Below are 23,341 nucleotides of genomic sequence, written 5' to 3' on the forward strand. Positions count from 1 at the left end.
AGTTGGTGGGCACCTGGGCTGTTTCCAAGCTTTAGCTATTACAAAGTGTGCTGCTATAAACATGGGTGCACATATATCGCTGTGGCATGATTTTTTAAATTCTTTTAGGAAGATACCCATCAGGGGAATCGCTGGGTCAAATGGGACCTCTAGCCCTAGTTCTTTGAGGTATCTCCATACTGATTTCCACAGTGGCTGCACCAGTCTGCACTCCCACCAACAATGGAGAAGGGTTCCTTTCTCCCCACACCCCCGCCAGCATTTGTTATTAGATGATTTCTTTTTTTTTTTCCCCACATCAAAGGCAATTTTATTACATAAATTAAGCCATTTATTATAGGCTAGGGATGTCTCAAATAGTAGAGCTTCTACTGGTCTTTCAATTCCTTCAGTCTTCTGATGGCCAACTTGAGGGTGACCGCAGAAGTGGTATTGTAGGTCCAGGCACCACCAGCCACTGTTTTCAAGCAGGAACCACGGTGCCAGATCCCTACAGCCCTTCTCTTCATCTTGGTCTTGCCATAGGAGGAGCAAGTGTACTTGGCATGCTGGCTGATTTCAATTTTCTTCACCATTTTCCAGAGGGAGGCACCACAGTGGGTCCCATATTTACTGACAATGCTGACCTTCTTGGTGCATTTGGCCATGTTGGTGCGACGTAGGACCAAGCCCAGAGAGCTATTGGATGATTTCTTGATAGCAGCCATTCTTTCTGGGGTGAGATGGAATCACAGTGTTGTTTTCATCTGCATCTCTCGAATGACCAGTGATGTTGAACATTTTTTCATATGCTTATTTGCTGCTTTTACTTCTTTGTCTGAGAAATGTCTGTTCATTTCAGATGCCCATTTTTGAATTGGGTCTTTAAATTTGGGGGATCTGATTTTTTTCAGTTCTTTATGTATTCTAGATAGTAGTTCTTTGTCAGTGGTACAGCTGCTAAACATTTTTTCCCACATTGTAGGTTGTCTCTTAGCTCTGCTGGTGGTTTCTCTTGCAGTGCAGAAGCTTTTTAAAAAGATGAGATCCCAGTTCTTGAATCTTTGTGCTAGTTCCCGTGCTACTGAGGATTTGTTCATAAAGTCGTTTCCTATGCCAATTGCTTCGAGAATTTTACCTAACTTATCTTCCAGCAAGTTTAGTGTTTCTGTCTTAATATTTAAATCTTTAATCCACTTTTATCTTAGTTTAGTTCATGGTGATAGATATGGTTCTAGATTTAATCTTTGGTAGGTTGAAATCCAGTTTTTCCAACATCATTCATTAAATAGGCTATCTTTCCTCCAATGAGGGTAGTTGGCTCCTTTGTCAAAGATGAGGTGGCTGAGTATGTCTGGAGTTGTTTCTGCATCTTCTACTCTATTCCACTGATCCTCAGGTCTGTTTCTTTACCAGTACTATGCTGTTTTATCACAGTAGCTTTGTAGTATAGTTTCAAGTTGGGGATTGTGGTGCCCTCAGCCATGACTCTGTTGTCTGGAATTGCTTTAGGATTCTAGGTCTCTTCTGGTTCCAAATGAAGTTTTGGATTGTTTTCTCTAGTTCTGTGAAGCATATTGTTATAATTTCAATCAGCATTGCATTACATCTATATAATAGTTTTGGAAGTATGGCCATTTTCACTGTATTGGTTCTTCCTACCCAGGAACAAGGGATGTCTTTCCATTTTCTTATATCCTCCTCGATCTCCTTTTTCAGAGTGCTGTAGTTTTCAGTGTAGAGGTCCTTTGCTTCCTTTGTTAGATTGATTCATAGATATTTCATTTTTGGGGATGCTATTTGTAAAAGGAATTGTTTCCTTAATTTCTCTCTCAGTGAGTCTGCTATTTGTGTATAAGAGGGCTATTGTTTTTTGAGTGTTGACCTTGTAAGGCGCTACTCTACTGAATTTGGCAATTGAGTCTAGAACTCTTTTGGCCCAGTTTTTTTGGTCTTGTATGTAAAGTATCATATGATCAGCAAATAATGAGAGTTTAACTTCTTCCTTTCCTATCTTTATTCCTTTATTTCTTTCTCTTTTCTAATTGATGTGGCTCATGTTCCCAGAACTATATTGAACAGGAGTGGTGATAGTGGGCATCCTTGTCTTGTTCCTGAATTTAGTGTGAAAGTTTTCAGTTTTTGACCATTTAGTATGATGTTGGCTATTGGTTTTTCATAGATACCCTTAATCTGGTGGAGATAAAAACCTTCTATTACAATTTTGTGTAGGATTTTTATCATGAATGAGTGTTGCATTTTGTCAAATGCTTTTTCTGCATCTATTGAGATGATCATATGGTTTTTGTCCTTGACTCTGTTAATATAGTGTATTACATTTATTGATTTACAAGTGTTGAACCATCCTTGCATCCCTGGGATAAATCCGACATGGTCAGGGTGTATGATCTTCTTGATGACCCTCTGTATTCTGTTTGCCAGTATCTTGTTGAGGATTTTTGCATCTATTTTCCTTAGGGAGATTGGCCTGTAGTTCTCTTTTTGGGTTGGGTCTTTCCCTGGTTTGGAATCAAAGTGACACTTGCTTCCAGGAATGAATTTGGAAGCATTCCTTCCCTTTCAATTTCCTTGATGAGTTTAAAGAGCAATGGCAATAGTTCTTCTTTAAATGTCTTGGAGAATTTAGCAATGAAGCCACAGGACCTGGGCTTTTCTTTGATGGTAAATTTTTTATTACATTTTCAATTTCACTCATTGTAATTGGTGTGTGTCGAATTTCTGTATCTTCTTCATTTAACTTTGGCAATTTATATGTATATCTAGTCATCTGTCCATTTCTTCTGTGTTTTCCATTTTAATAGAGTACAAGTTCTCGAAGTAGGTATTGATGATCCTCTGGATTTCTGCTGGGTCCACTGTGACTTCGCCTTTTTCTATCTTAATTGCATGGACTTGAGCCCTTTCTTTCCTTTTTTTTGATAAGGTTGGCTAAAGGTTTATCGATTTTATTTATTCTTTCATAAAACCAACTCTTTGATTTACTGATTTTTTGTATCGTTTTCTTAGTCTCCATTGCATTGATTTCTCCTCTGATCTTTATAATTTCCTGTCTTGTATGAGCTTTGGGTTTGTTATGCTCTTCTTTTTTTAGGAGCTTGAGGTTCTGCATTAGGTTATTTATCTGAGTTCTCTCCGTTTTTCTAATATGGGCATTCACTGCTATGAATTCCCCATGTAGATCTGCTTTCATTGTGTCCCATAGATTCCTGCATGTTATATTGGCATTATCATGTACTTGTAGAAACTGTCTAATTTCTTCTGTGACCCATTGGTTGTTCAGAGGGTGTTATTCAATTTCCATGTGTTTGTGGGGGTTTTGTGGTTTCTTATTTATTGATCACCAATTTTATTGCACTATGGTCTGATAATATACAGGGGTAACTTCAATTCTTTTACAATTACTTAGACATGTCCTATGAGCTAGCATGTGGTCTATTTTGGAGAATGACCCATGTCCAGCCAAAAAGAATGTGTATTCTGATTTTGTGGGGTGGAACACTGTGTAGATGTCTTAATAAATAACTAAGTAGACTCAATAATCTACTTGCTCAAAAGCTTGGTTCAGTTCTAGAATTTCATTGTTAATTTTTTGTCTAGATGATCTGTCTATTTGTGATAGTGGGGTATTGAGGTCCCCCACTACAATTGTATTAGTGCTCATTTGGTTTTTCCTGTCCATTAATATTTGTTTTGTATAGTTGGGGGCATTCATATTTGGTGCATATATATTTATGATTCTCATCTCTTACTCTTGGCTTGTTTCCTTTACAAGGATGTAGTGACCACCTTTGTTTCTCTTAATTAGTTTTGGTTTGAAATCTACTTTGTCTGCAAACAAGATTGCTACCCCTGCTTTTTTCTGGGTTCCTCTAGGATGGAGAACTGTTTTCCATCCTTTTACTTTCAGTCTATGAATTTCTTTTTGAGTTAGGTGTGTTTCTTATATATAGCATATTGCTAGATTTTCCTTCTTAATCCATTCTCTCAGTCTATTTCTTTTGATTGGTAAATTGAAGCCTTTAACATTGATGGTTATAATTGATAGATATTGACTCATCCTTGTCATGATATTTTACTGTTGTTGGCTCTTTTATTTATTTTTTTTTCCCCCTTTCCCTTTAGTTTATCATAATGAAAATGAGTTTGCCCCAGAGTCATTAGAGGCTCAAAACCTAAAGACCAGCTATATCTGGAAGACACCTCTGAGAAGCAATCATTCTGTAATAGATCCAAATACAAGCAACAAAGATACAATAAGCATTATCGAAGTATCAATCTAGGAATTTAACCAAGGACAGTATCAACAACAAAAATAGAAATGAGATAATATCTAAACAAGGCACAATCCCAGCCTTCCAGCTCACTAATGAAACTGTAGGGAAAACGAGGTGGAAAAGTCCGATAATCAACCACCAGGACACCCTGAACTGATAGTATAGGAAGTAACAAAACAGGGGAATGAGGCTCTAGAAAAATTCAAAACAGAAATAATCTCCCAGATAACTACAGAGATGGCGAGCTGAATGAAAGACATGATTAGAGACTCTAGAACAGAAACAGATAAATAGATGATTTCAGGACCATGATGGAAGCCATGAATGCCTAGCATAGAAAAGAAATGGAAACCATGAATGTCCAACATAAGAAAGAAATGGAATCCATGAAACAGATATGAACAGATATCCAGGACATGAAAAACTCTATAGAAAGTATACACAGCAGACTGAGCCAATCTGAAGATAGGATATAGAAGACAGGATGGCAGTCAGTGACCATGAAAAGAGATATCTCTTAAAAATAATAAAGGACCATGAGAAATCAATCCAACAGCTCCTAGATGACACAGAGAACCATAATATAAGGCTAACAGGAGTCCACAAAAAAGCAGGAGAAAGAACAAATGATATGAAAAAAACTGTTCACAGAATTAATAACAGAAAACTTCCCAAACAGAGCAAAAGAATCTGACAAACAGTAAGTGAGGAATATAGGACTCCAACTAGCCCTGATCAAAAAATAATCTATACCCAGACATATAATAATCAAGATTCCAGAAACCCAATAGAAGAACAAAATACTACAAGCAGTTAGAGAAAAGAAACAAATCACATGCAAAGGAAAGCCCATCAGAATCACAGCAGACTTTTCAGCACAAAATCTCAAGACAAAGAGAACCTGGAGTGAGGTATTTCAAGCCCTAAAAGAAAACAACCTCCAACCTAGACTCATGTACCTGGAAAATTATCTTTCAAAATTGATGGGTAAATAAGATACTCCATGACAAAGAACACCTGAGAAACTTCAAGAATATCAAACCAGCACTCCAAACAATTCTAAAAAATATCCTAGGAAAACATAATGATGTTCACAAATCCATGAGGCCCAACAGAGCAATCCATCAGGAAAGGCAAGAAATTAAAAGGAGAGGGGGAAAAATAAAAAAGAGCCAACAACAGGAAAATAACATGACAATGTATATCAGTTATAACCATCAATGTTAATGGCCTCAACTCACCAATCAAAAGAAACAGACTGGCTGGATGGATTAAGAAGCAACATGCAGGCAGGGGATTTAGCTCAGTGGTTCCGACATCTGCCTCACAAGCGCTAGGTCCCTAGTTCGATCCCCAATACCAAAAAAAAAAAAAGAGAAGCAAAATGCAATGATATGCTGTATACAAGAAATGCAACTAGTTCAGAAAGAAACTCATAGCTTGAGACTGAAAGTAAAAGCATGGCAAACAGTTTTCCACATGACAGGAATCCAGAAAAAAGTAGGGGTAGCTATCTTATTTGCACACAAAGTAAATTTCAAACCAAAATTAATTAAGAGAAACAAAGAAGGTCACTACATCCTTGTGAAGGGAAAAATCTAAGAGGAAAAGATGACAATCATAATTATTTATGCACCAAATACTAATGCCCCCAACTATACAAAACAAATATTATTGGACATGAAAAACCAAACAAGCACTAATACAATTGTAGTGGGGGACCTCAAAACTCCACTGCAGAAACAGTCGGATCACTTCTGGGCCACTCTTCCACTGGTCCCAGCCCAGAGGAAGGGGCTTCAGGGCTGCCATTCCACCACTCCTAGCCCAGAAGTAGGGGCTTCCAGGATTCAGTTCCACAGTTCCCAGCCCAGAGGAAGAGGCTTCTGGGCTGCCATTCCACCATACCCAACCCAGAGGTAGCAGCTTCTGGGCCACAATTCCACCACTCCCAGCTCAGGGGAAGTGAGCTGCGTGGGCCCCAACAGCACCCCCCACCCCATCAAAATGAGAAGACACGTAAACAAGTCTCAAAACCAAACTTCCAGATCACGTGCCTCAGCCCCAAAGGGAAAAGACATGGAACACTCTGATAATTAACCACCTGGACTCCCTGAAATGGCAATAAAAGAAGATCTGGAAAAAATGAAATCAGAAATATTTTCTCAGATAACAGCAGAGATTGTGCTCATAGTGCAACACATGATTAATAAATCTAGAGAGGACCTGAGGAACATGATGGAATTCCATCATAGAAAACAAATGGAATCCATAAAAAATATGCAAACTGATTTTCAGAGATAAAAACTCAATTGAAAGTCTACACAGAAGAATGAGCCAATGTGAGGACAAAATTTCAGATATGGAAGATAAGATTGAAATTAGTGACCAGGAAAAGAAAAATTGCTTCAAAATTGTAAGGGAGCACAAGAAATCAATACAGCAGCTGCTAGACGATGCAAAGAAGAATAACATAAGACTGATTGGAGTCAATGAAGAAACAGGAGAGAGTGCAGATGACATGAAAAAAGTGTTCAAAGAAGTAATGGCAGAAAAATTCCCAAGCAGGGGAAAAGAACTTGACATACAGATACGTGAGACATATAGGACTCCAAATAGCCTTGATCAAAGAAAAATCTACACATAGGCATATAATTGTTAAGATTCCAGCAACCCAACAGAAGAAGAAAGTTCTACAAGCAGTTAGAGAAAAGAAATAAATCACATGCAAAGGAAAACCCATCAGAATCAAGGCAGACTTCTCAACACAAACCCTCAAGGCAAGAAGAGCATGGAGTGACAGATTCCAAGCCCTAAAGGAAAACAGCCTCCAACCCAGATTGATGTACCCTGCAAAAGTATCTTTCAAAATTGATGGAGAAATATGATACTTTCATGACAAAGAGCACTTTAGGGACTTCATGAATACCAAACCAGAACTCCAAAAAATTTTAGACAAAATCCTAGGAACAGACAATGAGGATCATAACCCCAGGAAGGACAGCAGAATTAACCCATTGGGTGTGACAAGAAATTAAATGTAAAAGGGAGAATCCAACAAAAAGAAAAAGTCATGACAATGTTAACTCAATATGTATCAGTTATAACCATCAATGTTAATGGTCTCAATTCACCAATCAAAAGAAATAGGCTGGCAGAATGGGTCAAGAAGCAAAATCTTACAATATGCTGAATACAAGAAACACACTTAGTTCAAAATGAAACTCACAGACTGAAAGTTAAAGGGTGGAAAACAATACCCCATGTGATGGGAATCCGAAAAAAAGCAGGAGTAGCTATCCTCTTTGCAGATAAAGTGGATTTCAAACCAACACTGATTAAGAGAGACAAAGAAGGACACTACATCCTTGTAAAGGGAACAACCCAACAGGAAGAGATGTTTCTATACACCAAACACTAGTGCACCCAATTATATAGAACAAATACTAATGGACATGAAAAGTCTTATATGCACTAATACAATTGTAGGAGGGCACCTCAATACTCCACTGTCACAAATAGATAGATCAACTAGACAAAAGATAAGTAGTGAAATACTAGAACTCAATTGAACTCTTGAAGCAATGAACTTAACAGATGTTTACAGAGTGATCCACCCCAGAAAATTGGAATACACATTCTTTTCAGCTGCACACGGGTCGTTCTCCAAAATAAACCACATACTCACTCATAGAACCTGTTTAAGTAAATGCAAAGGAATTGAAGTTGTCCCTTCTATGTTATTAGACCATAGTGCGATGAAATTGGTGATCAATAGCAAAAGAAACTGCAAAAATTACATAAACATGTGGAAATTGAACAACACACTTCTAAATAACAAATGGGTCACAGAGGAAATTAAAGAAGAAATCAGACAGTTCCTACAATTAAATGACAATGACAATACAACATATCACAATCTACAGGACACAATGAAAGCAGTCTTATGAGGGAAATTCATAGCAGTGAATACACATATTAGGAAAACACAGCAAGCCCAATTAAACAAACTGATGCTGAACCTCAAGCTTCTAGAAAAAGAAGAGCAGGACAAACCCAAAGCTCATACAAGGGAGGAAATTATAAAGATCAGAGGAGAAATCAATGCAATGGAGACTAAGAGAATGATACAAAAAAAATCAATGAAGCCAAGAGTTGGTTCTTTGAAAGAATAAACAAAATTGAGAAACCATTAGCCAACTTTATCAGAAAAAGGAAAGAAGAGGCCCCAATCCATGCAATTAGGAATGAAAAGGGTGAAATTACAACAGACCCAGCAGAAATCCAGAGGATCATCAATACCTACTTCCAGAGCCTATACGCCAATAAGATGGACAACACAGAAGAAATGGACAGATTCCTAGATACACATGAATTACCAAAGTTGAATGAATAAGACCTAAAAATTCTAAAGAACCCAAAGTGAACCAATGAAATTGAAAATGTAAATAAAAACTTACCAACTAAGTAAAGCCCAGGTCCTGATGGCTTCACTGCTGAATTCTACAAGACATTTAGAGAGAAACCATTGCCACTACTCTTTAAACTCTTCAATGAAATTGAAAGGGAAGTAATACTCCCAAAATCATTCCTGGAAGCAAGCATCACCTTGATCCCCAAAGCAGAGAAAAACCCAACCAAAAAAGAGCACTATAAGCCAATCTCACTAATGAACATACATTCAAAAATCCTCATTAAGATACTGGCAAATAGAATGCAGAAGATCATCAAGAAGATCATACACCCTGACCAAGTGGGATTCATCTCAGGGATGCAAGAATGTTTCAACATACATAAATCAATAAATGTAATACACTATATTAATGGAGTCAAGGACAAAAACCATATGATCATCTCAATTGATGGAGAAACGTCATTCAACAAAATTCAACACCCATTCATGATAAAAACCCTGCAGAAAATTGGAATAGATGGTCTTTATCTTAACTGGATAAAGTCTATCTATGAAAAACCAACAGCCAACATCATACTAAATGGTCAAAAACTTAAAACCTTCACACCAAAATTAGGAAGGAGACAAGGATGTCCACTATCACCACTCCTGTTCAGCATAGTTTTTGAAACATTACCACAGCAATAGAGAAGTGAAAGAAACCTTTAGTACTAGGAGGTGGTGCCTTTGTGAGATGATTAGGTCATGGGTGTGTAATCCTCATGAATGAGATTATAATATGGGGCCATTCTAAAAGAAATATCAGAGCTGCCTTACCCGTTCCACCATGTGAGGAGGGCACAGCAAGAAGGTAGCTGCCTGTGAGGAATGACCTGCAACAGACTCTGAATCTAAGTTTCTGTTGCTTATAAGCTGCCAAGTCTGAGGTATTTTGTTATGTCAGACCAAATAGACAAAAATGACTTGCTTATCATGGTATCCCACATTCTTCCCTCAGTGGTTGGGCTATGAGTCAAACATACTTACATGAGGCTGAATCACAAGACACCTGGTTGAACGTTTTGGGCTCCCATTGGTTATCTTTCCTATCCACGTGTAGCAGCAAAGAATGGAGTCGACATGCAAAGGATAGCACAAAAAGACAGTCAAGGCATGAAAAAGAAGATAGGAAGAGAGGCAGAGTGGGCAGAGGAGTAGAAACACCCAGGGTCATCATTTGAAATTCTGGATATAGCCCGAATTTAATTTCATCCTGTGACTTCTCAACTATCATTCAAACCTCTAAAGTTCTCCTTCTATTTTCTTTGCCTTGGCTCATTTGAATTATATTTCTCTCACTGGTATGTCCCAAGATCCAGTGTAATACAAAATGACAGTGAATTCATCAACACTGGTCAAATCAAGATATTTTTTATAGAGTAAGTAAAAGGGGATTTAAAAATGAAGACTGAAAGCACAAATGGAAACAAAGCTTCTCTAAATGGGGAGGAGAAGAATGTTTGAAGGCAGTGGAAGGGAATGGGGAAAAAACATTAAGTTATATTATGTACAGGTACAAATTCCCTAGGATGAAGGTGAGCACTATGCATGGCGGATATTTTTATTAAATAAAAATTTAATTTTTTTAACCTTGCTCATTTACATAGTTCAGAGTAGGGATTCCAAATCCACCAGTGTGGCTGTGGAGTCTGGAATTGCTTAGCCACAAACTCAGTCGTTTATTGCCATAGTAATGCCCTTCCAGTGTGATGTGTATCTCTGCTGTGGAGAACCATAGACTGAAACCCTGAAATCATGAGCCAAAAGTAAACCTCTCCTCTTTGAACTTGAGGATGTAAGACATTTTTTCCCAGCTATAGAAAGCTAATACAGTTATTTCTTCTTATTTGTTTTACACAGAATGAATGAAAGTCATTACTCTTGTTTCTTGGTCTCTGAATATAACCAGGGCTAGGAGGTTAAACATCTTAGTTCTCTCTTGGTATCATATAATGACACTTTTGGCTATGGTAAGAGAATTCACAGCTAACAGTAATTTAAATAACAAAGAAATGCACTGATTTTACTCGACAGTAAATCTGCTCATTCTAGATTTGGTGTGATGGCTCAATGGAGCCTTCAAAAATTGACAATTTTCTATCATCCTATTCTATCATCTTCATCACCCTGTTGGCTTTCCTGCCTTAGGTTAGCACCTCGTGGTTACAAAACTGCTGCTATAGTGCCAAGCATCAGAGCACACCATTTTCCACATTTAAAACAGTAAGAAGAATAAAAGATCTATACCAGAGAGTATTCCTTGCATACATATTTGCCCCTTTATAACGAAGGAAGACCTTTTACAGAAGTTCCTGGAAGACTTCCTCTTCTACCCACCTACATGACTGGAACTGTGTCATGTGGATATCTACAGCTAAACAGAGACCAGGAATATAAGTATTTGTTCCTTGTTCATTTACCTCTTCAATAGAAAGTGGCAGTGTGGAATAGCTTGGGATGGCTATTGTACCAGTTGATACCATCTACAATATTTTCTTTGGTATTCTATAGATCATTTCAGGGTTGTGCAACTCTAACTTTAGACTTTTCCAACAGTTTCTCAGATTATTCCATTTTTTTCTGATAGTTCCTGGAGTAGGTCTCCTGTGGGCTCGTGAGTTAATTAGACTTTTTCATCACTTTTGTTTACTTCAGTATTTGTTTAGTATTTCAGGAACTGCACATTAACTACAACAATGAGGAAACCATGCAATTATTTTGAATAACTGAAAAAGACAAGAAAACAATCCAGAGATTTCAGTTTTAAAAATAAGCACTTCACTTCTTAAAATATCCAATCAGGTGGAAATTTACTGAGAATCTAGCCTTGGAATGTAATTCAGTTATTATGCAGCTCCCCAAATAACAAACACTGAAAAAAAACCCTCAGTTTTAACTAGAAACTCATAACTCTATAAACATAAGTTTTTCATTTGATCCTCATTAAGACAACTAAAATCTATTTCCATTTACTTGTGGAAAAAAGATTGATTTTCTCATTTCTTACTTGGATAAACACTGATAACAACACTCTGAGAAAAAATCATTCACACGCAGTGTCTTTTTCCCCAGTGTCCCATCAAATTAAAATTATTCTATTTTCCAAATTCAGACACAAATTTCTCCTGTCAGAACACATAAATTAGGGACATAAACATAACCTGCAAATTGGAGGGCATAAGAACGACTGCTCTTATCCACATGCCAGCAGACCAAATTCTAAACATTGGCATGGTTCTCTAAAAATGTGCTCATTCATATATTATAAAGGAAAATGAAAAGGCCCTGGAAACAAAAGGAATTTTTACTTAAATTACTTTTATATTGGAATTTGAATTCATGGTCATTTCTAGGATTCTGTATCTTGTTTTTTAAAAAATATTTTATTGATACATTTTAAAAATACAATATAATGACATTCATCATTGGAAATTTGTACCTTTACATAAACTCTCTTGGTTCTTATTTTTCCCCCTTCCCCCGCTCTCCCTTCAACACCTCGATCCCTACCTATTTAGACAGACTTTGTTTCCATTTTTTCATTTTCTCATATTAATTCCATTGCCTTCTGTCCTTTCCCCTACCCCTCTCACTTCCCCTTCCCTTTGCCCCTTTTCTTCCTATTTCATGTTATCTATTACACCTTTTAGTCCTTATTTACTCTTTCAGTTTCTCACACTAGACAAACTATTCAGTATTTACACATGTGTGGCCTGTTTATTTCACTTAAGAGTGTCACATCAGCTGCATCCATTTAGCTATAAATGTCTCTAATTTTTCATTTTTTATGGCTGAGTAGTACTCCATTTTATAAAAATCCCACATTTTCTTTATTCAGTCTCCAGTTGATGGGCATTTGGGCTGCTTCCAAGTTTAAGCTATTACAAACTGTGCTGCTATGAACATGGGTACACGTATATCACTTTGGTATGATTCTTTTAATTCTTTGGGGAAGATACTTAGCAGGGGAATAGCTGGGTCAAATGGGACTTCCAGTCCTAGTTCTTTGAGGTATCTCCATACTGATTTCCACAGTGGTTGCACCAGTCTACACTTCCACCAGCAGTGGAGCAGGGTTCCTATATCCCCACAGCCCCAACAGCATTTGCTATTGGTTGATTTCATGATAACAACCATTCTTTCTGGGGAGAGGTGGAATCTCAGCGTTTTAATTTGCATCTCTCGAATGACCAGTGATGTTGAACATTTTTTCATAAGTTTATTTACTATTTCTACTTCTTTGTCTGAGAAATGTCTGTTCATTTCAGATGCCCATTTTTGAGTTGGGGTTTTAAATTTGGGAGGTCTGATTTTTTAAAATTCTTTATAGATTCTTTGCCTGAGGAATAGCAGGTGAAAATTTTTTCCCACATTGTAGGTTGTCTCTTCACACTGTTGGTAGTTTCTCTTGCTGTGCAGAAGCTTTTTAATAAGAAGAGATCCCACTTGTTGATTGTTTGTGCTAGTTCATGGGCAATTGAAGTTTTGTTCATAAACTATTTTCCTACACCAATGTCTTCAAGAGTTCTATCTAACCTGTTCCAGTCGGTTCAGTGTTTCTGTTTTAATATTTAGATCTTTAATCCATCTTTATTTTAGTTTAGTGCATGGCAAGAGATATAGGTCTAGTTTTAATCTTTAGCAAGTTGAAACCCAATTTTTCCAGCACCATTTATTAAAGAGGCTATCTTTCCTCCAGTGAGGGTGTTTGGTTCCTTTGTGGAAGATTAGTTGCCTGAGTGTGTCTCGAGTTGTTTCTGCATTTTCTAATCTGTTCCACTCATCCTCTGTTCTGGTTCTTTGCCAGTACCATGCTATTTTTATCACAGTAGCTTTGTAGTATAGTTTCAAATTGGGGATTGTGATACCCCTGCCTTGTATCTGTTGCCTAGAATTGCTTTTACTATTTTGTGTCTCATCTGGTTCCAAATGAATTTTTGGATTGTTTTCTCAAGGTCTGTGAAGTATGCTGCTGGAATTTAAATTGGGATTGTACTGAATCTATCTAGAAGTTTTGGAAATACAGCCATTTTCACTGTCAATTCTTCCTACCCAGGAGCAAGGAATGTCTTTCCATTTTGTGATATCATCTTCAATCTCTATTTTCAGCATGCTATAGCTTTCAGAGAAGAGGTCTTTGATTTCTTTTGTTAGGTTGATTAATAGGTATTTCAGTTTTTTGGATGCTATTGTGAAAGGAATTGTTTGCTCTATTTCTCTCTCAGTGAGTCTGTTTTTCGTGTAGAGGAAAGCTATTGATTTCTGTGTGTTGACCTTGTAACCAGCTACTTGACTGAATTTGGTTATTAAGTCTAGAAGATTTTTGTGGTGTTCTTGAGGTCTTCTATATAGAATATCATGTCATCTTCAAATAATGACAATTTGACTTCATTTCCTATCTTTATTCCTTTTATTTCTTTCTCTTGTCTATTTGCTGTGGCTAATGTTTCCAAGACTATATTGAACAGGACTGGTGATGCTCGACATCCTTGTCTTGTTCCTGATTTTAGTGTGAAAGATTTCAGTTTTTGAACATTTAGTATGATATTGGCTGTTGGTTTTTCATAGATGGCTTTTATCAGACTGAAGTAGAGACTGTCTATTCCAATTTTTGTAGGTTTTTATCATAAATGCATGTTGGATTTTGTCAAATGCTTTTTCTGCATCTATTGAGATGACCATATGGTTTTTGTCCTTGGAAGTATTAATACAGTGTATTACATTTATTGATTTGTGTATGTTGAACCATCCCTGGATCCCTGGGAGGAATCCCACTTGGTCACGGTGCATGATCTTCTTGATGATCTTCTGCATTCTGTTTGCCAGTACCTTATTAAAGATTTTTGCACTCATGTTCATTACTGAGATTGACCTACAGTTCTTTTTTTCGGTTGAGTCTTTCTCTGCTTCAGGGATCAAGGTGATGCTTGCTTCCAGGAATGAACTTGGGAGTATTGCTTCCCTTCATTAAACAGTAGTGGCAGTAGTTCCTCTCTAAATGTCTTGTAGAATTTGGAAGTGAAGCCGTCATGACTGGGCTTTTCTTACTTGGTAATTTTTTGTTTTTGTTTTTGTTTTTTGATACCAGGGATCAAACTTGGGTCCTTGTGCTTGCGAGGCAGGTGGTGAAACCACTGAGCTAAATCCCCAACCCAGTTGGTAATTTTTTAATTACGTTTCAGTTTCAATGATTGATGTTGGGTTGTTTAGAATTTTTAGGTCTTCTTTGTTCAACTTTGGTGATTCATACATATCTAGGAATCTGTCCATTTCTTCTGTGTTTCCCATCTTATTGGCATACAGCTTCTGGAAGTAGGTATTGATGATCCTCTGGATTTGTGTTGGGACCATTGTAAGTTCACCCTTTTCATTCCTAATTGTATTGATTTGGGCCTTTTCTTTCCTTTTTCAGATAAGGTTAGCTAAGGGTTTGTCAATTTTGTTTATACTTTTGAAGAACCAAATCTTGGCTTCATTGATTTTTTTTTGTATCATTCTCTTAGTCTCCATTACATTGATTTCTGGTCTGATCTTTAGAATTTCCTCCCTTCTATGAGCTTTGGTTTTGTCCTGCTCTTCTCTTCCCTAGAAACCTGAGGTTAAGCATCACGTTGTTTGATTGGGCTTGTCCTGTTTTCCTAATATGAGTATTCACTGCTATGAATTTCCCTCGTAAGACTGCTTTCATTGTGACCCATATATTCCGATATGTTGTACTGTCATTGTCATTTAATTGTAGGAACTGTCTGATTTCTTCTTTAATTTCCTCTGTGACTCATTGGTTATTCAGAAGTGTTTCATTCAATTTCCATGTGTTTATGAAATTTTTGCGCTTTATTTTGCTATTGATCTCCAATTTCATTGCACTATGGTCTGAAAATATACAGAGGATAACTTCAATTCCTTTGTACTTACTTAAACATGTTCTATGAGCGAATATGTGGTCTATTTTTTAGGAGGTCCCATGTACAACTGAAAAGAATGAGTATTCTGATTTTGTGTGGTGGTACACTCTGTAAACATCTGTTAAGTTCATTTGTTCAAGAGTTTGATTGAGTTCTAGTATTTCTTTTTTTTTCTTAAATTCTTTTATTGGTACATTTTAGGTATACAACACAATTACATTCATCATTGGGAACTTGTACCATTACATGATGCATCTTGGTTCTTATTTTTTCCCCATTCCTAGCCCTCCCTTCACCCCCTCCACCCATACCTATTTACAAAGACTTTATTTCCATTTTTTCCATTTCTCATCATTTTTCCTTTCCCTTCTTTCCTTTCCCCTGCCCCTCCCACTACCCCTACCCCTTTGGACCTTTTCTTCCTATTTTGCATTATCAATTATCCATTCTAATCATTGATACCTTTTAGGTATACAATATAATGACATTCATCATTGGAAATTTGCACCTTTATGTACCGAACTCTCGGCAAGCCTTTTGTTACACCTTGTTTATCCCAATGTGAACTACTGAACTCTCTGCAAGTCATTTGTTACATTTGTTTCTCCCGATGTACTGAATTCTCTGCAAGTCATTTGTTATGAGGTACTGAATAAAAGGTGTGGTAAGCTGGGGGCTTTTGTCTTTGCTGCCCAGAGCAGCACTGATCAGACCCAAAGCTCAGCTTCTTCTCAGTCTCATTTTTCTACCTTTCCTGTAATTCGCCGTGTGCTGCCGTGGCTCGCAGGAGACCAGGACTCACTGCAGAGGTTCTGGTAATGTCCCTTTCCCCTGTTCCCTACAATTTACATTTTGTCTGTGGCTGCTTTTGAAGCACAACAGCAGAGAGGAATAGTTGCTGCAGAGAACATGTGGGCTGCAGAGCCAAAATTATTTACTATTGGCTTTTAAAGAAAACCTTTGGCAGACCCCTGCTGTAAAGCAATGAGGGGTTTGAGTCCAGTTCTGTTTGGTGGAGCTCATTCTGTTTGTTAATTCCAATTGTTACATGGTTTCTCTATTTTTTTGGATCTAACAAGTTTGAACTGAGCAGTGAACAAGGAAGTAATTATGTACATAGCAAACAGGGCAGAGTCCACTCAGTCAGAAGTAAAACCTACAGTGAGAAAAAGGGGCATTCAGGAAAGACCTTGAAGTAGTTTTCATCACTAAGGGGAAGGCAGAGGCTGACTTGCACTAAAAGGGTCTTGCAGAAGTGGCGATAATGGAGTGGGACAGCAAGGAACAAACAGAGCTAAAATAAGTGAAAATCAGTAATTGCCTTTTCCATACTGTCTAAGCCCCAGGAGCCCATTGAAGCAGCCAAAATGGATTGAATTCCTGCTGGGGGCAAGGCATGCTATTGATGGCCCAGACTCATCTAGCAACTGTGCATCTTAGCAGGAATGATTACTCTCTGAGAAATCCTGCCTAGAAGTGTCCTCCATCACTTTCCTGATGACTGGAGAGAACATCCTAGGCAGGATAGAGTCAGCAGGACAGGTTTCTGCAGCACATGCTAGAAAGGGAAGAACGTGTGAAGATGGGCAGAAATGCAATCAAATTCAACTCACATGTGTTTGATACAGAGCAAACTTTCCTTTTGTGGTACTACTGTGGATTGGACCCAGAGTCTTTCCACTAAGCTACAACCCCAGCTCTTTTTTGAAAATTTTATTTTGCGACAAGGTCTTGCTAAATTGCTAAGTCACTCAAGCTGGGCTCAAACTTGCGATCCTTCAGCTTCAGCTTCCCAGAGTGCTGGGATTACAGCAGTGTGCCACCATGCCTGGCAACCTTTTTGCATATATTACCACTGGATTATGAGTTCCTATTCATAGATAGAGAAGATAAGACTTGGACACTTTTACAATATTTATGCAGAATCACAATGCTAGTTACTGAAAGCAATATTAGCAAGCTAGACAAATGTTGCGATTTGAAGGAAAATCTGAGAAAGTGAAAAGGGAAAAGGAGAGGAATCCCATTGCATGTAAGAACCCAGGGGGCCAACCTTGGTTCTGGGCCTTGAGTTCTGCAGATTCAGACTAGCTACTTAAAATGGATCTGGAACCAGAGATGACATTAAGAAGGTTGGAGACAATGAAAACAGCTCAATCTGTAAGTATGAGTGAAGGTAGTATTCTCTAGAGTGCAGTGTGTTTTTTAGAAAAGGAAAGGCTTTTTGCACAGGGATTAAGAACATGGAACTTAGAACCAGACACCCACCTACGTAGCTGTGTGAGCTTGGGCAAGTCACTTCACTTCTTTGTGCTTCAGAAAAGCATATGGGGCTAATAATAGTACCTGTCCCATAGGGTGGCTAGGAAGACTAAGAGCTAAACAGTTTCAAAGCATCACATGGTACCCCATTAATGTGTACAATTTTTATTTATCAGTTAATTTTTAAATATTAAAAAGGTGTTTAATATTTGTAATATATAAGTACGCCTGTATTGAACAATGCAGATAATAGACATCATTAGTAGTGTGCTTGTGAACATTAAAAATTTAGTTCACCAGAAAATATATTTTAAGCCTAATTTGCCATATTTGTTGACTCCCATAGTATAAATATTCCCGCCATGGCAGGTTTTAATCTACCAGTAGAGCATCATTGAATGCAAAATTGGTGTGTGCAGTAGCATATCATTATATGATATTTCCACCAAGCAGTTCCAACAGATGTCCTTGATCTCAAAAGTGCAATCATACAATGTAGTACAAGAAATAGGAAGTTTTAGTATTACTTTTGTTTTAAAAATAATTCATTTAACTATAAGTTTATGTAATTTAATTTTTTCACAGGCTATGTTTAACAATTAACTCTCAATTTTTGAAATTTAAACAATTGTCTCCCACAAGCCGGTATAAGGTACATTTAGCACACCAATGTCATGTACTTTGGGCACACTAATTCTGTCTTAGTAGCAAAGCAAAGATCTATGGGAAGAGTCCTATATAGTTAATTTTGTGTGTCAATTTGACTGAGCCACAGGGTACCCAGATATTGGGTCAGATATTATTCTAAGTGTTTCTGTGAGTATGTTTCTGGATGAGATCGACATATAAATTAGTAGACTAAGTAAAGCAGATTGCCCTCCCTAGCATGAATAGGCTTCATCCAATTAGTTGAAGACTTATATGGAGCAAAAGACTTAAACTGAAATATTGGCTCTTCCTGGGTCTCAAGCCTGATGGCCTTTGAACCACAGCTCTAGATTATGAGCTCTTTTGGGTTTCCGGCTACACAAATAACCCTGCAGATCTTGGAACTTGTCAGCTTTCATAATCACATGAGCCAACATAAGCTAATCTGCTTTATAATAAATTACTTCTCCCCTCTCCCCTCCCCTCCCCTTCTTTCCTCTCCCTTCTCTTCTCTTCTCCATATAAATGTGTGCCTGAAACAAATTCTGTTTCCCTGGAAAACCCTCATTAATACAATTTCCAAGATTGAAGAGCAAAATCTCTGCACTCTAGTAGATGTAAACATTGGTTCCTACATCTTTATAGGTTGACCTTTCCTGGTGGCAGCAGGAGTTGCTCCTGCTCTGCACTATCAAAACCTGGAAACTATCCCAGACTATGCATATGCTCTTTCTGTTTTCCCTTGAAAGAGGGAAGATTTGTGGAAGCCTTCCTTGTTGTAGACCACAAAGAAGCCATACTGGATTATGTTGGCAGCACAACTGAACATAATGAGGGCTTAGTTTGGGAATTTAGGTAATACTTTATCAACTCTGGGATAGTTCAAATATGTAATGATGGAGAAGCAAAGAGTGTTATCATCCCACTCATCTTTCCCCTTGCTTTTCTTTTATTCTTCCTTCAGGATATTGAATCATTGTCCAGGAAAGGATGGCACAGGATGAGTTGGAGCTGTCCTTGGGCAAAAGCAAGTGGAAGACAATGGTCAACTTTTGAATATAGTTTTAGATTTATTCTGAGAACTACCTCCAGCCTTGCCATTTCCCTCCTACACTCTGGCACACACAATAGGCCTTAGTAGATGTTCAGTAAGTTGTTCTATAATAAATGAATGAATTAATTAATTAATTAATTTAGTTTAATGAAATCAAAGGTTTGGTTTCAATTTTTCAAGAGAAAGAACTACCAATTTCTAGAGGTTAAAAAGATTCTACAACCCTGTGGTAGACTGCTGTTCATAACAGACTCATTTTTTCCATCATCGCTGAGGAATACACTTCTCTGTTCTATTGATATTGAGTTCAGCAATGTATTTGGCTAACAAAGTGTTGGTATACATGAAAAATAACAAAGTTTTTAAACATACTTGAGGGTTTGCATGTACTCTCTATCTCTGGTTTTTCAAGTTACTACTTCAGTCTAGGCTGCTTCAGCCTGGACTGAAGGATTAGGCATACTGAGCAGAACAGAGCCTAGTCTACAGCAAAGCAAGCCTGGCTAGGCCCACAACTTGAAGCAGAGTAGCTTATTAGAGTTCATAGTAGAACATCCAAACTTAGCCACCTAACAGACACATTTTTAAAAAGGGCTGGCAATGTAGCTCAGTGTGAAGGCCCTGGGTTCAATATCTAGTACCACAAAAAAAGACCTTGAGTCTAAATATCGAAAGGCCATGCACAGGGTCCTCATCCTGGTCAGAACTGGATGGAATTAAAGACCTTTGTGTCAAGCGGTCAATAAGCAGAAGGATCATTTTTTCATTAATCCAACAATCCATTTACCTTTTCAAGTGCCGATCATATACCAGACACTCTGCTAGTATACAAATACACCTTGGCAGTGAAAATTAAAATTCCAACCTTTGAATGTAAAGGACCATTACTCTGCTTTTGTATGAGGATCTTGGATCATAGTTGTTCTGAATGTATGTGGACCCTGCCTACATTCTCTCTATTAAAGGACATATGAACCCCTTGAAACTTTCCAGTGGGATCTTTTTAGAAGAGTATGTAAAGAAACCCTTTCATGTTCTTTTTTTTAAAGGCCACTTGAGTTTTGTATCTGTAAGTACTCCTTTTTCTGTGAGAGACAGAAACTCAATTTAAAGTGGGTAAAGTATAAGAAGGATATTAAGTAGCTCACCTAAATTCAGAAGCATCATAAAAAAATTCTAGCATCATGAAAAAATTCATCGAGGGTTCAGTTTACATCTTTAGGGCTCATTGTCTCTATATCCCTTGTCTCTACTATCTACTTTTCCCAGAGTCCTCATGGTGAAAAGATCATAGTCAAGCCTCCAGACTGTTATTCTCTAAGGTTCAAATCCAAAAATAAAATATTTTTTTCTACGTCTTCCATCAACCTCAGGGATTCTCTTTGACTGGAACTATTGGCTTCAATTGAGTCACATACCTATCTAATCCAATCATTGTGGATGAAGAAATGAAATGTTCCAATGAGTTATATACAATAATTACACCTCTTTTTATCAAGAATCTATAAGCAAAAAAAAGAGAAAATAGGGGCAATGTTACTAGAAGTAAGGTAAATGGAAACATGATGGATGGAAAATAAAGATAACCACAAGCAGATTAAGTGTAAATGTGTGGGAATTGACTTTTTACAAAGATCTGACATATAAAAGAATGAAGTTTGGACCCTACCTCACACCATACATAAAAATTAACTCAAAGGAACTTCTGGGAAGATAGCAGAGTGGTGAGCACTGGCAAATCAGTCTCTCTGAGATTTGGAGTCCAGACACTAGAATATAGCAACGTGGAGAAGAGAAGGAGGAAAGTGGATCCCCAGGACCCAGCAAGGATCTGAAATGAGAATTAAGAGCCTACAGGGAAAGTGAAGAGAGGGTCTTCAAGGCACCAGAAGGAAGTGGCAAACAGTGCTTTCTCTTTGAATTCCAGTTCATGGCATGAGAGAGATGGCTTGAACTTACAGAAGCAGGGTGACTCCAGAGGTCTCCATGAAGAAACACACCAGTGGAATGGAGCAGTGGACGTTGTGGACTGCAGAACCTGATGAGTGAATCTAATCCAAATGTCCCAAGGAGAGGGTGATTGGCTGGTCGCCATTTTGGAAAGGGGCCAGCTAAACCCAAGCCTCAGAGGAGCTTTGGATTGGCTCCATCTTGGGATTCCCAATATCAAGGTGAATAGCAGTTGTGGGAGACATCCAGGGTCAGGGAGCCAAATTCAAGCCTGCAAGAGGCATCCAGAGTGTTGTTGCCTGAACAACTCAGGTCCCAGAATCACAGTCAGAAACCAGGATCACCCTGAACTTCTGTGGAGTTGAAAGTGCAGGCTTGCTGGTATTATCTACCACCCTACCATAAGTCTAGTGCAGGCTTACTGGGATCAACCAACATGGATCTGGGCTCTCTCTGCCTGCCCCCTTTGTCTACCAGTGACAGCAGAGACACTCCCTGAAATGAACAGTTTTTTCTTCCTTTCTCTCTTTTTCTCTTGATTGTTCTTGTTTTCGTATGAGTGTGAACATTGTTTTTAGTTTTTTGGTTTGTTCTTGTTTCTGTTTCTTCCTTTTTTCTTTCCCTCCTGTCTTCTTCACCAATTTTCCAAAGCTTGTGTAATCTTCCTTTGTCCTTCAACTTTGCCTCTACTCTCATTGTCTTCTTCTATCTATTTTTTCCTCTTGCCCCTTTTAAATTTTCATGCCTGAGGCTATAATTATGCTATTGAGGAAATATTTACTGTATATAACTTTCTGGTTTGTTTTAGATTTTGTGATGCAACTACAAACCTTGTTCCTATGGTTAAAGGTAGCAAATTAATAGTTATCACCGTTTGTCATTTTCTAGGCTGTGCTTGATACTATTGTTATTACTGATAGTGCTACTTTAGCCAAGGTGATATAGTTGTTCTAATCAGTTGTTTTTCCTTGTATGCCAAGACTGAGATTGTCTATGGATAAAAAACAATACTTTAGGCCAGTACCAAAGAACTATAGGCTAAGCCAAAAAGGCAGCAATTTCTCATCCTTAATAAATTGAAGAGGTAGGATCTTGCAACAGACTCAAAAGCCAAAAGGCAGCTACACCTAAAAAACATTTCTAAAAAGTAATCATTTCTTAAGAAGTTTTCTATTTTAGTAATAAGGCTACCTACAATAAACAATATACAAGCATCAATGCAGAAAATAAAATAGGAAGAAAGAAGACACAGAAGCAAGATGCAACCCCAGACCTCCAGCTCACCCAAGTCAAACCCAGGGGGACAATGAGGTGAAGCAAATCAAAAGACACCTGCCTGAACTCTCTGAAATGGTAACAGCAGAAGAAACCAAGCACGTGAATTAGGCTCTAGAAAAAAATAAATCAGAAATAATTTCTCAGATAACTAAAGAGATGATGACCATAATGAAGGACATGCTTAGTGAATCTAGAGTATGTACAGATTTAAAAAATTAGAGGAGCTTAGGAAAATGACTGAAACCATGAATGCCCAACACAGGAAAGAAATAGAATCCATAAAATAGATATTCAGGAGATTAAAAATTCTATTGAAAGTATTACTCAGCAGCATCAACCAGTGTGAGGACAGAATATCAGATCTAGAAGACAAGTTTGAGGTTAGTGGTCATAAAAAGAAAAAATACTTAAAAATAGTAAGAGACCACAAAAAAAACCAATCTGAGCACCCGGAAGGAAGCTCCCCCGCCTCCATCCCAGGCTCCTAGGGTAGTGAAGCTCAGCCAGTCCCAGCACC

The 23,341-nt window shown here is 37.8% G+C and overlaps 1 pseudogene; it reads right to left on the bottom strand.

The window, feature by feature from the left end:
* Positions 1–308: 308 nt before the first annotated feature.
* LOC101720332 (large ribosomal subunit protein eL43 pseudogene) lies at positions 309–656 on the bottom strand (annotated as a pseudogene).
* Positions 657–23,341: the final 22,685 nt, after the last annotated feature.

The sequence above is a fragment of the Heterocephalus glaber genome, unplaced genomic scaffold, assembly GCF_053883595.1.
Source record: "Heterocephalus glaber isolate CG9 unplaced genomic scaffold, H.glaber_assembly_v1.0 deba00001594, whole genome shotgun sequence".
Taxonomy (NCBI): Eukaryota; Metazoa; Chordata; class Mammalia; order Rodentia; family Bathyergidae; genus Heterocephalus; species Heterocephalus glaber.